This window comes from Equus caballus, chromosome 4, assembly GCF_041296265.1.
Source record: "Equus caballus isolate H_3958 breed thoroughbred chromosome 4, TB-T2T, whole genome shotgun sequence".
In the NCBI taxonomy this organism is placed as follows: domain Eukaryota; kingdom Metazoa; phylum Chordata; class Mammalia; order Perissodactyla; family Equidae; genus Equus; species Equus caballus.
In genome coordinates this window covers 15,816,098-15,830,242 of record NC_091687.1, presented here as the reverse complement: position 1 = coordinate 15,830,242, position 14,145 = coordinate 15,816,098, and the positions used below count along the sequence as shown (strand labels likewise).

The 14,145-nt window shown below is 51.1% G+C and overlaps 1 long non-coding RNA gene across 1 annotated transcript; it reads right to left on the bottom strand.

Moving 5' to 3' along the window:
- Positions 1-613: 613 nt before the first annotated feature.
- On the bottom strand, positions 614-6,710 carry LOC106783037 (uncharacterized). Its single transcript, XR_011437742.1, has 5 exons — positions 6,579-6,710; positions 5,514-5,648; positions 4,898-4,989; positions 1,549-1,677; positions 614-1,453 (listed from the first exon to the last, which is right to left on the bottom strand). It is a non-coding gene; the product is annotated as an uncharacterized lncRNA (long non-coding RNA).
- Positions 6,711-14,145: the final 7,435 nt, after the last annotated feature.

Genomic DNA, 14,145 nt, shown 5'->3' with positions numbered 1-14,145 from the left:
CCTCAGAACTTTCTGGACATCGCTCCACTGACCAGTGACCTCCGACCCTGAGCATAGCCTCTTCACTCATCTTTGGATCAACTGACTTGCTTCACTGGACTATTTTTTTCAATAAAATATTCACTGGCTCTATATTTCTTGAGATTTTAAAGAATGCCTCCTATTGCCTTTAGACTTAATAACAATTTTACTGGCTTTACATTTTAGGGTAACAATTTAATCGCGCCAGATAATTGCTCAATTGTCGTTTCACATTGAATATTGCTAAGAAGTATGTAGTCAGCCTGGTTTTTTTCTCCTTGTATATGAATTTCATTTTCTTCCTCAAAACCTAAATAATTTTTCTTTTCACTTAAAGTTCAATAATTCAGTCAAAACATGCCCGCTTAATAATGTGTCCATTTAATAATGAATTTTTTCTAGACTACTTCATAGTTATGCATCTTCAATCTTTAACTTCAGGTTCCTTTAACTTCAGGAATTTTTTTATTACATTTTTGAAAACTCTGTTCATTGATTGGTTTTCTAATTAACATTAATAAATTTTATTCATATTGGATCATCTAAGTCAACCCATCAAATCTTTTATGTTTTTTCTAATTGCTTTCATATCTCTGTACAGCTCCTATGTGTTCACAACGATTATTTCAAGACTTTCCTCCAGAAGAGTTGATTAAATTTTAGCTGTGTATATTCTGTTTCTAGTTCATTTTCTAGTTCTATAAAGGGGCTGATTTTTGCACTCACTTGATATTAGGTCTCTAAAATTTCCCTTTCTTCTTGCTCTGTGAGGCTGTATTGGATTTCCCGGGTTCTGCTGTCTTTTCTGAGATTGCGCTAAATGTCACACAGTTACTCAGGGGAGTGTCAGCCCGCTTGGCAGGATACTGGTTTGGGCATTTCCTTAACTCAGCGTGGAGTCCTAGAAAATGTCAAACTTGGTAATTTTCTTGCCTCTGCTTAGACCTTGAGATTGCACCGTGGTTGGCAAGAGCCTCCAATTTGAGGATTTCTTGAAACTTCTCTCCAGGCTGTACACCCACCGTCTGTCCACCTCTCCCAACATTAGGGAATTCAAGTGAGAACTATTAGGACTTTGTTGACTCTTGTTTTCCAGTATAGTCTCCGGGGAGCTGTGAAGGAGTTAGATGCTGCACGAGAATCTTCTACCGCTTTCCTTGGCTGCCGTTCTCAAATGCTGTGGTGTGAATTTATAACTCTGTCTTTGAGAGTGGAAAATGTTTTGCTAATTTTTTCTACTATTTATTAGTCTCATCAGGAATTGGGGAAGGGAGATTCTAAGATCTGGGTCCATGACACCATCTTTACCAGGAAGTCTTTATAATTTATTTTTTTAATAAGCAATAGATTTATTCTCAGGGGAGATTCTCAGAATACGCGAGCAGCAAATGTCAACCCACTGAATCCTGGGCACCTTTTCTTCCTCTCCATGCTGATGAGGGAACCAAGAAAATAAAGAGTAGATGATGCTTACAGAAGTAACTCAACGATATGACTAAAGAGAAAAGAAAGAGGTAAAATTCTCACCACACAGTTCCACGGTGTGAACTGTCAAGTCTCGTTTCCATGTGGGCCCCCAGGCATCGGACCTGCATGTTGATCTGGGGTGTCCAGTGAAGGCGCTGTTCACAAGCCAGTCAATGAGCACCAGCAGTGCTAGGTTGAGAACTAAAGGTAAATTACTGGAAACATACAGCACAGACAAGTTTCAAAAGTGTACATTCAGTGCACTGTTTAACTCTCGCTTACACCTAAGGACTGTTTGGGTCCAGAGCAGCCTCGCTGAAAATGTGTGGCATCGCAACATTTCTGTTCCAAAATGCTTTGGTCTGAATGGCTGTGGTCACAGACCTGATGACAACCCCCTCCCCAGAGGGGTGCATGCGGATGCCCTCACCCTCAGCCAGGACTCACTCATGTCATGACCCAGCCTCAAAGTCCAGGTAAAAGGCCATGTCCTGCAGAATCTATTTCCAAACACTCCTATGGAGATGGCCATGCCATCTCTGTGCTTCTGGAACGCATACCTGCCCTCCCAGAAGCAAAAGATGGCCAGGCCAGGAGCGGAATAAGAAGGAGGGTCCAGGAGAGGTCTTTGCCCAGAAGGTTAGAGCTTTCCTGGTGACTGCAAGTGAGAGGTAGTTTAGAGGGACAAGCTACAGGGAGGATGCCGACCCTGGGTGGCCAGCAGCAGCACCCTGAATCCAGACATTCAAACAAGAGCCCTCACTCCGAACCAAGTGTGATTCACTTTAAGGGAGGCTGCAACTCAGGACACAGCATGATAAACACAATGAGAGAGTGCAGACCCCCAATGTCCCCTACACTCCACACTTGAGATGTGCCTGGTCCCAGGAGTGAGGCCAGGTGGGCGTCGACTGTCTCAGCCACGGGAAGCTGGTAGCCTTTTAGCTTTGCTGGGATCCCAGGGGCTGGCTCCCATTCTCAAGTCCACCAGCACCTCACGGATGCCTGTTATTCACCGCAAGATTCGGGGGCGTGGTCCAGGAAAGCTGGCTGCATTCTCATTCGTCTTGGACTTGGCTTCCCCATAAATTCACCAGGTTAGCGTTGCAGGGAGAATTCCAGGATGGGCCAAAGCCCCAGGCATCCATGTAATGCTGTCCATCTGGGGAACGCGAAGGGATTCACCCAGGGCTCCAACTAGCACATGGAGGTGACAGGGTTAAGGGCTGTGGTCACTTCAAAGTTCAGCCCTAGATGGAGGGACTGGTGGGAATTTTTCTGCCTACAGCTATCAAAAGTGGACACAGACTTCTCTTCTATAGAACAGAAAAGGATTCAGCTTGCTATGTATAGTTGGTTGCTCCATGCAAAATACGTTGGGCTCCAGAAATTTCTCTCTGAAAAAGGTAATACTGTAATGGTCCAGTTTGCCTCTAGGAAGGGGTCCTTTGGGGACTTGGCTCATTACCTCCAACGCCACTGGCAGACATTGGGCAGTGAGAAGGAAAGGCGGGCCCTGAACAGAATACACTCGCTCACTCCTGTGAGCCAGGATGGGGGAGGTTTGGGCATCTGGAGTTTGGTTCACGTCCAAAGCAAGCATTGTCTCCCCGGCTGAGGATCTCATCCCGGAATGTGGGCTCCGTGACAGCCTGAGCTGTCTTCTCTCGAGTTTCTGCTGTACCCCCTCCCGCCTCAGACGGCATGGTCTTACGAGTGTGGCAGGCCCCGGCACATCCTGGGCTGAGGACCAGAAACCTGAGCCCAGCCACCATCCTGCCGCCAACGCTGGGTGGACCTGGAGCCGGTGCCTCTGCCCCAGGCTCCAGGCTGCCAGGTGACAGATGTTGGGGGAGTTCTGAGACCCCCCAACTAGGACCAAGGAAAGATTTTGAGGGTCTGAAGCCTTAGGACAGCTCATTCGCTTTAGTTTTCTCTTTCTGTGTGTCTGTCTCTGTCTGTATCTCTCCCTCCTCTTTCGTTACAGGAAAGAATAAAATAAAGTCAAATGAAACAAAATAATAACTAACATTACAAAAATTATATTGTGCTTTTACTTCAGGCAACTATCTAGCTTCATGCACTAGAATGATCACAAAATGGTCATTTTCATCTTCTTCTTTTTATCTTCATGCCATAGGGCTTCAATAAACTCTGTCTGAATTTAGTGAATTTAGATGTAGTGTCCTATAAAGCAAAGGTTCCAAGCAGAGCTCGAGGCTGCATTTCTCCATGTCCTCACCAGCACTTGTCTGTTGTCTTTTTTGATGATAGCCATTCTGACAGGTGTGAGGCGATGTCTCCTTATGGTCTTTATCTACATTTTCCTAATGGTTAGTGACGTCAAGCACCATTTCACGCACCTGTTGGTCATCTGTATGTCTTCTTCGGAAAAACGTTTATTCAGATCCTTTGCCCATTTTGTAATTGAGGTGAGAACTTTACATTTTAAATTTTAAAATGTCCAGACGATTCTGATGCACAGCCATACTGGGAATAAAATTGCTGGGAACTGAGCTTTCCTGGGAAATAGCGTTTCATTAAATGAAAATTGAGCTATTAACCTTAAAGAATGATTCTTCTTTTACCCAGGAAATAAATTTCGGAGAAATTTCTTCCCATGTCAGTCTTTGGACGCAGGACCATCCGGGCCTCCCATGTGCTCCTGACTCAAGGACTAATTCCAGCGCAAGGTGTCTCCCACTCACTGTTCTGTGCCAGAAGGCGGTTCAAGGTTAAGCCTATGCTGGGCCCCGCCAGCTCCAGGATTGCACCCCGAGGCACATCTTGCCAAACTCCCCTGAAGCTGTGCCACCTCCACCAGACCCGTGGTCACCAGCCACATGCCGGGTGCCCCTGACGGCCTGTCCTCTGTCAACTCAGCGTTAGGACACAGATGTAAAGGCTCGCATGTCTACCTCCCTTCTCTGGAGCTGGTCCACCAACAGCTTCCAAGGTGAGAGACTGAATACACTCAATCACTCCTGTGAGCCAGGATTGGGGAGATCTGGGCATTTGGAGTTTGGTTCATGTCAGACTTGCACATGCAGACTTGCAGGGGGCCAGCTTGCTGTCTCTAGTGACAATCCAGGAGGCTACACAATAACCCCATAACGATCGGCCCCTAATGACCAGGACTTGGTCAGTAACTGATAGCTTCCCTAATTTTTGCCCCTGCTTCCAACTCAGGACCAACCAGAGACAGCCGAACACACTCCCCTAACCAATCACAAGGACGCCCCACTTCTAGTTAGCCCACCCCAGCGCCCCCAGGCCCACAACCCCCATCAGGGCACCCTGAGCCTCCTTTCTCCCCTATGAAGCTCCCCCATCCCCTGCCTGCCTTTGCGTCTCTGCCAAACCAAGTGACGGGCCGACTCCCTCGCTACAGCCGGCTCTCCGCACACACCTTTGCTTTCCTCATCTGGATAGTCTTCACTCATTTCCAGAGATGTGACACGAGGCAAGGTATCACCATCCTATCACCAGTGTCATCACCATCTTTATCATGACGGGAAATAAGAACAGTGGGGCTCAGAGAGATGAGGTGACCAGTCACGTGGCTACTAACTGACAAATTTAGGACTCAAATAAGGGCTTGGATTTTGCTGTCTTTAGTAATAATGCTCAATTTAACCAAGTAACTTTGCATAGCCAGCCGTTATAAAGGAGGGTCACAAAAAGGCTCTGGTTCTCACTGAACCGACCCTGCAGTCACACCGCCTGTGCCCTGTCCTCTCCCCAGGTGACATCAGCATGTCTCTGCACCCACAGAGTTCCCTCCAGCGCCCCGACCCCCTCAGATAAGCAGACAGGGCTCTTCTTTCCTTCAGCAATCCCGAAAGGATAGAGATGCGTTCTTTCAGAATGCAGCAACAATAAAAAGAAAACCATTCTCACATATAAACATCGCCTTGAGATCACTGAAAAACCATTTAGCAACATTAATAAGGCAAACAAATTTCTTTTTAGTGAATAGTGATCCTCAAGTTGATGCAGAGAAACAAGAAATAGCTTTGCATTACCTGCACACCCACAAGGAAAGTGCTGGTGACCGGGGATTTTCAGGGGAGAACGGAAATCAAATATGCGATCAGACTGCCGTCCACGTGGGATCACCAAGGCATTCCAGGGACCCAGAGCTTGCATCCCCATTCCATCTAAAGGGCCCAAAGACTCGAAAGTCACTGGGAAGCTTTACATGTAATCAGTGGTTGATGAGAATGTCTGTTCCATGTATTCGGTTTGTATCTTATTCAGAGACTCAGCCATTCTCTGTGCTTTTGGGGCCCTGCTGTGCTGGAATGCAGCACGGCAGAGTGGGGGTGCCAAGTGCAGGGTGGGCTACCCCGAAACATGTGCTGAATCCTGAGGCTGTGTGGGTTGGGTGAGGAAACCCCCAAAAAAGCAGAGGCGGCCTGGGAGACAGAGCTGGGGGGACACCTGAGAACAAGGGGCAGGTGTCACAAGCCCAGAGGAAGTGATGCAGTGTCATTGCCACTGATTTCCCTGAGGGAACCTGGGAATCTGGGCACCATCACAGGTTGGTAGTTGGGAGGCCACTGCTCAGGGCAGAGAAAGCAGCCTCGTGGCCCGGGGAGGAGGTGAGCTGGACACCAAAGAGAGTGACAGACATCTGCCTTGTACAGGCCTCCAGGGTGGCCACAGTCCCAGAGGGCTCAGGGAATTAGGGCCCAACATTCCTAAAGACCTCACCTAGATGCCCCACCTCAGAGTCCCACTCCTCCCTGTCGGGAGCTCGCCTGGTGGAGGAAGTGACTGTAAATTCATGCTTCCCTGACCTTCTGCCTCTGGCTAGTGTGTCTGGTCTTGGTCTGCTCTTGTCACCTTAGCTTGGTAACTGCTGTCTTGTTTGACCATTTCCCCTTTGTTGCATTAATGGCACCTCCAAACACCATCCAGTTCCACAGCTCGGGTAGGGTGCCCATATCCCTTGGATCTCCCAAATCCCAGGGGCATTGTACAAGCTATGCCACCCCCTGGCATTGGTACCCCACCCCAATTCACTGAAGGGAGGAGTCAGGAATTGCAATGCCTCAGCACACAGGAGCGGTCAGCCCTCCACCTACCTCCAGGGAGGGGCACTTGTCGCCGTCTGGTCAGCTGAGAATCACATCCTTAGTCTCTGGGTCCCAGGACCACAGACACTCCAGGATTCAGGATTCAGGGTTCAGGCACAGACCCCGAGAAGGCCATCCCTGTGTACATGATAAGGATCTACCCCCAGGGAATGAGGAAACAGAACCGGGAAGGGGACAGCCAGGAGGATTCCGTGGGGACTCTGGAGGGTGGAGTCTTGCCCAGAGCCGTCCTGGCTTCCTGCCCAGTCACTGCCCCCACCCCGAGTACTGTCAGCTCCCTGCACCTGCAGGTGGGGACGGTTCTCTGACAAAGCATGGGAGGTGCAGGTCATAGAAGCACAACAAAGCTGGGAGGGAGGGGCACACAGAACAGGTATGGGATGGGCGGGTACATGCACAGGGTCTCCTACGGCCATCACGGCCACGAGGGGCTAGAAGGGGGCAGCGGGAGGAGCAGGAAGGGTGAGGCAGTTCCGGGTGCACGGAGGAACAGAACGCCCTGAGATAGCATCTGGGCCTCCTCTGTTCAGAAAGCTCCACCCATCTTACCCGAACACTCATCTTTAAGGGCAGGGTTCCTGGGGGCAAGGGCAGGTGCCCGGGCGTACTGCCAAGCCTGGAGTCACGGGAGAATGCACAGCTGGTTCTCCTCCAGATGCTTTTGGGGTGAGGAGGGTGAAACAGTCAGCCCTTCTTTAACGTTGTGTACAGCTGTCACCAGTCAGATCCACTGAGGCACCAGCCGGGGGGCTCTGGTCACCACTCTGCTGACCGAGGTGCTGCTCTCAGGGTTCTGCTTCGTGCTTCGGAGACCGCGTGAAGCCAGGGTGGGAAAGAACCAAGTGCCAGTCCTGACCTGGACTGTGGCTTCTGGCAAGTTTCCAAGTCTCAGTGCAGGTGACACTCAGGGCACAAGGGCAGCAGAGAGGAGCCAGGCTGTGACACCTCACCTACTTCTGACAGCGTTGCTTCCTGTTTCTCCAGATCCAGCACATGCAAAGGACTCCACCCTTGTCATCCTTCCACCATCCCAGGCCACCAGGACAGTCACGCACACACGCCATGGCCTGTCTCCCAGACTCCAGCCCAACACCCAGAAAAATGCAGACACTTCCCATCCAGCCATATGCTAAGCTACCAGAGCCCAGCAAGGCAGAGCTCGTCACCCTGCCCCCAACAGATGAAGACGCCCAGGCTTAGAGCAATGAAGTTACCTCCAAGGTCACACAACCCGCACACGAGCACATACACACACGCACACACCCACCCCCGCAGCCCCCAAGGGAACAACCTGTGCGAAAAGGGGCAGCCAGGGTGGAAACAGCCACAGCGTCCCCTTCTAAACCTTGAGACGACGCTCACTGTGAGCAGGCCATCTACGGAGATGATGATGTATGCCCAATTCAAGCCTTTTCTGAAGGACTGCACTTTAAACTTACTGCTCCCAGGAGCAGTAGAAGAGAAAATTGCAGACAGTAATAATAAAATAACAACAAGCTGTAATAAATCTCCGAAAGAAAGTGGGTCATTCAGAGTTATTATGTCTCTAAGAAGCGGCGCTCGCAAAGGTGACCTGTGGTCACTGAACTGAACAGCCAGCTTCAGCCCTCCTTACCTGCCGCGGGGCAGAATGGGATGCTGCTGCTGCTGCTGCCACAGCTGGAGTGGCTCGGGGTCCCACAGCGCCATCTCTCCTCGGTCGCCTCCGCCTGCAGCTCCTCTCCACAACCTTTAAGCTCAAGAACCCCACAAGACGTGGTCCCTGCCCCCCAGCTCTCCCACATGCAGGCCATAGCTCTGCCGCCCTCTAAAGGCAACAACCCTCCGTGGGTCAGCCTCTGAGCTGTGGGCCGCATCCCTGCACAGCCACTGGACACGCGGCGCCGGCCCCAGGTGGGTGGGCCTGGACCCCACCTTCTGAGCCACGGGGCCACTCACTGTGTTGCATTTTCAGTCCTTCTGCTTGGAATTTACTGGATCTCTTGAGTCTGTGAACAAGCATCTTTCATTCATTCTGGAGAACTCTCAGTGATTTTCTCCTCAAACACTCCTGCTACCCCAGTTTTCTTTCTTCTTCTTCTTCTGCGACAGATTTGGGGCTATTTCAGAAATTCAACAGGCTCAGGGGCATTCCTGTTCCCACTGAGGGGCATTCCTGTTCCCACTGAGATGACATGCAGTTTTCTGAGGGGACACAAAGTGACTTTGCCGCAGACCTGAGCAAGGCTTTGGCTCCAGGCAGGTGGACGCACCCACCAGCCAACCACAGGGCCCAGTGTCCAGCGAGCACCAGTGTGGCTGGGGGACAGAAGTGGCCAGAAGGTGGAGCCAAGTCTGCTCTGGGCACAGAGATACTAAGGCAGTTCACTGAGCCTCCAGGGGAAAGGGTTAGAAAGGGCCAATGGGTCATGAGACCACGCCCAAGCAGCTGCTTGGTGAGGAGGAGAGCACAGGGCCCCAGAACAAGGTGCAGGGCTGTGAGATGGGTGTGAGCTGTGCTCACCTGGAGCCACAAGATGGATCCAGCCCTGCGGCCCGGCCAGGTCAGCCTGGCCCAGGGGACACTTCCGGGAAGATCAGGACGTCCCTGGAAGGCAGGAGGGCCTGGCTAACCCACTGTCCTTGCCCACTGCCCCAAAAACAACTCAGACAGGAAAGCAGTCTGGTCTCAGAAAATTTGCCCCTTGTTCATCCAACCTTAAAAGGGAAACCCAAGCAACATCGCAGCAGAATCTTCAAAGAAAGGGCCCTCGACAATAAACTGGCCCCCATCCCCAGAGAATGACATGCACTGAGAGCGTCTTCTGTGCCTTCACAGCAGACATAGAACTTGAAGTTTAAACCTCAGCTCCGAGAAAGCTTTGGGTCCTTTTTCTCGGGCTCACGTAAACATGCCAGACGTGTTTTTGAGTCTCCCCACGGCGCACAAGTCTGGTGGCTTTGTCTGGGGTGGACCCGCAGAAAGTGAGTAGGGCCAGGCTCTGAGCCGCTTCTCAAAAGGGACGAGAAAGCCCGCAGTGTTGCTCATTTCGGGTTCCCACTAGACTGGAAAGGCTCTGGAAGTCCCCTCGCCTGGAACATAAACCAAGGCGCTACTTCCTCTGCCAAGAAAGCCTTGTCCATGCCTCCTCGCTCTGCGGTCTGCTCTCCTGGGGGACAAGCCCTAAGGGACCCCCACCTCGGGGCAGGCCCGGCTGGCGCTCAAGTCTCCTCTCCAGCCCACCCCGTCCATCGAGACAGGCTGGTCCATGTCGGGACAGCCAAGACCAGTCAGAGGGTCTTTTAACCCAGAGTGGTTCTTATTATGCCAATATTTCCTCTTTTTAGTTTTGGAATCTGTATTACTGGCAAATAGCATAGAAATTATTTGTGGGGTTTTCCATAAACCTTAACATCTTGAAATAAGTCAGAAGCTGGCACACATACAAGTGCATAAATACAATACACTCTTTTGCTATATTAATTGATGTGTTTCTATTTCTGATCATTCCCGTTATCCTGTGGCCTGTCCTCCCAGAGAGCCAATAAGGATTTCCACCTTTGCTGACCCTGAAAAGGACAGATATCTGGAGTGAGAGCAAGTGCAAAGGCCCTGGGGTTGGAGCCATCCTGGCCTGTTCAAGGACAGTGGGAAGCCGTGTGGCAGGAAAGAAGGGAGCCGGGGACAGCAGATGAAGTTGGAGGGAAAGCAGATGAAGTCAAGGAGAAAGCATGGGACCAGACAGCAGCTTTACTCTGATGAATTGGGTGGCAGCTGAAGGACACCTGGCAGAAGCAAGGAGACCCTGCAGGAGGTGACTGCAGTACCCAGGGCAGGGAGGCGGCCGTGGAGGTGGTGAGCTGTGGCTGGGTCTGGATATGCTTTGAAGGTAGAGCCAACTGCCTTTGCTGGAAAATGTGGGTACAAGAAAGACCAATGAATCAAGATGACACCAGGGTTTGTGCCACAGCCACTGTGAGAACCTGGGCCACCTCGCCTGAGTGAGCTCGGGGTTCTGGGTGGGGCACACAAGGCGCTTGGTTTGGGACATGAGCACTCAATGAAGAAACAAGGGGGCAGACAGGTGAGTGATCTCACTGGAGTCGTAGGCGTGGGAGTAAGCAGCATGCAGAATTGTGATCAGATGTGAAAGAACACGGGAAAGACGAGTGACTTTGGTGGCATGCTAGAGCAATTCCTGATGGCCAACCTGAGCTGCATCGCCCACTGTTGGAAGATGTAAACTGTTGTCACAGTGCATTTGTAACGACCCTCACTGTAAGGTAGCTGGCTCTGCACAGCCCAGAAGCCCCCCAAAGGTTTAGTCTTATTGTCAGACTCACACAGGTGTTCAGGGGACATGGTCTGTTGTTGGTTAGTGAGTTAAACATGGCGTTGACAACTACTCGTTGTGTAATCATTGAAGATCACAGTGGGGACAGCTGTGGCCTCAGGCTCCATGACGGACCCCGCAGGCCTGGGCTGGACAGGTGGGAGCCATTCACTGCCACAGGGAGGACGAACATTCCACTTAAATGACTGGGACCACCGGTCACCCAGACAGGAGTCTGTGCACCTGCCAGGGCCCGTTTCTGTGATTTTCCTCTGCAAGCGCTGCTCTTGGCGCCTCCGTGTTTGTCGTGGTTTCTCTGGCAGGTCTGTGCGTCTGGAAGGGAGCACTCATTTCCTTTCCAGAGACACCACAGTGGGTTGGGAAGTGTGGCCCTTGGATAGTGCCTCAGCCGGTCGCGAGTCCTGGGAGCACAGGAGAAGAGCCAACTCAGAAGGACAGGTCCCCTGCCCAAGGGAATAGACAGCCTCCGCTTTAAAGGCAAACCTGTTTGTATTGGTTGGTGGATCCTGGGAGGCACTTCTATAGGAATCTAAGAAGGAAATTAAAGCCCCCTTGTGCTTTGAATCTCAACATGCCCACTCGGTAAGAAAAATCCCCAGTGCTATGGAGGGGGCTCCACCTCCGAGAGGGTCAAAACGGAGCTGGGGCCACCACCACCCCGGAGTGTAGACGCTGTTCTAAGCTACAGGCCCAGGAGCAAAGAAAGGCAATTTCACACAGCTGGCAGTAAAAAGGAAAGGCTCCCAAAAAGCCTAAAATATTAAGACCTTTGAACAAGACAAAGAATATCAATGTGCCCTGAAAACACGGGAAAATTATGCAAGGATTACCAAAAGAAATAAGTCATTTAACATTACATGTCACAGTTCACCATTAGACATTGAACAGATCTGATAACTTTGGTATAAAAATTGTTTATCGCTCCTGTATTGTGAGCACAGCGTGAAATACAGCACAGGCAGAGCAAGCTTGCGTTTATTTTCTCTGAATTAATCTAATGAACTTGAGCTTCTTAAATTTCCTCTTCATGCTTTTATGGGTCACTATCTTTTCCACTAAGTGTTCAGGGCTGTGAGAACGTAGTCACCAAACTGAATTATAACTAGCATGTCTCATTTTTGAAAAATCAGTTCTTGCACATGTCAAATGAGGCTGCAGATGCTGTGGGTTGTGTCCCGGCCACGTCTCCGGCAGATCTGTGTCCACAGTGAGCTTGTGGCTGTGAACGTCAGCTGAAATGTCATTTCCAAGATGCCTGATTGCCTCTAAGTTCTTGATTAGTGAGTGATCTTTGATTATCTAGAAATTTTCAACGAAATTAAAAATTTGCGAAGACAAAAAAAGGAAAATACTAGGAACCCTGTTATTATTTATCCCAGCTTCTCTATGCAAAAACAGCTTTGCTCTTTTTCAAGTTCCCATTGGGATGATAACTTGCAGAAGAATTGTCTTGTCATGCGCTGATAAGGTTCAGACTGTTTTAAAGCTAAGTTTGGACGCTTATGCTGTAACAAAGCGCCACAGACCGGGCGGCTGAAACACAGAGACTTGCTCAGTTCTGGAGACCGGAAGTCTGAGAGCAGGGTTGGTTCCCTCTGAGGGAGACTCTGTTCCAGGCCCTTCTCCAGCTTCCGGGGGTTTGCCCAAAGTCCTGGCATTCCTTGGGTTATAGAAGCATCACCCCCATCTGTGCATTCATCTTCACGTGGCTTCTCCCTGTGTGCGTTTCTGCGTCCAAATTTCCCTCTTCTTACAGGGACACTAGTCATCGGATTACGGGCCCAGCCTACTCCAGGATGACCCCATCTTAACTAGTTACATCTGCAATGACCCCATCTCCAGATGAGGTCACATTTGGAGATACTGGGCATTAGAGCTTCAGCATATGAATTTAGGGGGACACGAGCCAGTCCTTTCCACCCACCACTCAGGAGCCAAATAAGATGAGTGTTTCCGAGACTGCAAATCTTCCTTAAAGGAGGAATCCTCCTGCTTTCACTCGACGGAAAACCCAAGTCCCAGAACCGTGATGAGAGTGGGGCTCAGTTTGGCAGCTGACCTCAACACCCACCCTAGCTGTCCCCTTTACTTGCTCTGTGTCCTTGGGCAAGTCTCTTGGCCTCTCTGAGCATCTCTTTCCCTGTCTGTACAATGGACAAAAGTGTCAACCTCAGGAGTTGTTTTCCAGGCTGAGCAAAATAACAAATGAAAACACTCCACACCCAGTAAATGCTCAATAAACAGTGTTTCCCTCTTCCTACCTGCCCCTAGTCTGTGTCCCCCACACTAGACTGAACAGCGGAGTGAGTTGGTACAATAATAACTGTACCAATAAAAATATCACCTTGCCCTTCCTGAGCACTTGCTCTGCACCACACACACACGGGGGCTCCGCCTCACCAAACGCCAGCAACACAAAGAGGAAAGTGTCCCAGGGGCAGAGCTGGCTGTCAGGGGCCACACCCCATAAAGTTGGGTGTGCTCCGCACACCCAGGACCTGAAGCAAGGTGCCTGCTCTTGCCTCCGCACTCCGCCGCCTCTCATAAGGCAGGCATTCAGCTGCAGCCCAAGCCCCATGAAGCCAGCAGGAAGGTCAGCGATGCGTGGCCAGAAGGAGTCCAGAGGTCTGAGTGGTAGGCAAAGACCCTCCAGGAAGCAGAGTCAGGCAAGCCCATCCGAACAAATCTGGACCCTCCAACGGAAACGCCTGGAAACCAGGAAGGAGGACTCCCAGGACCCGCTCCCTGGACCCGTCACAGGAGGGAAGGAGCAGGGGCTCTTCAGGGAGCCCAGGACCCTGAGCACCGCCTGGAAAGTGAGTTGGGGACAGCTGGAGGGATGCCTGGGACTCGGCCAGCAGGAGCTCAGGAGGCAAACGCACAGGGCATCCTGGAGGACCTGCCCCAGGCCTGGTTGGCCATCGGGCAAGTCGGGGAGTCTTTCCGGGGCTTGACTTCCATCTGTGATATGGGGGTGACCTGGGCTGAAATCCAGCCAGTACTGACCAGGACAGCTAAACCAGATGTTAACATTTGATAACTGGGCTCCACACTCCGAGCCCCACATCCAGGGGCCACACCTGCCACCTCCAGCCTTGGCCCACTGCCCAGCTGGCACCCGGTGCCCCGCGTTTCCCGGCCTGGCTGCTGAGGGCTCTCTGCCTGGCAAACAGCGGCCGAGCTCTATTGGGCATCTCCTCCAGCTCCTCGCCCTGCAGGTG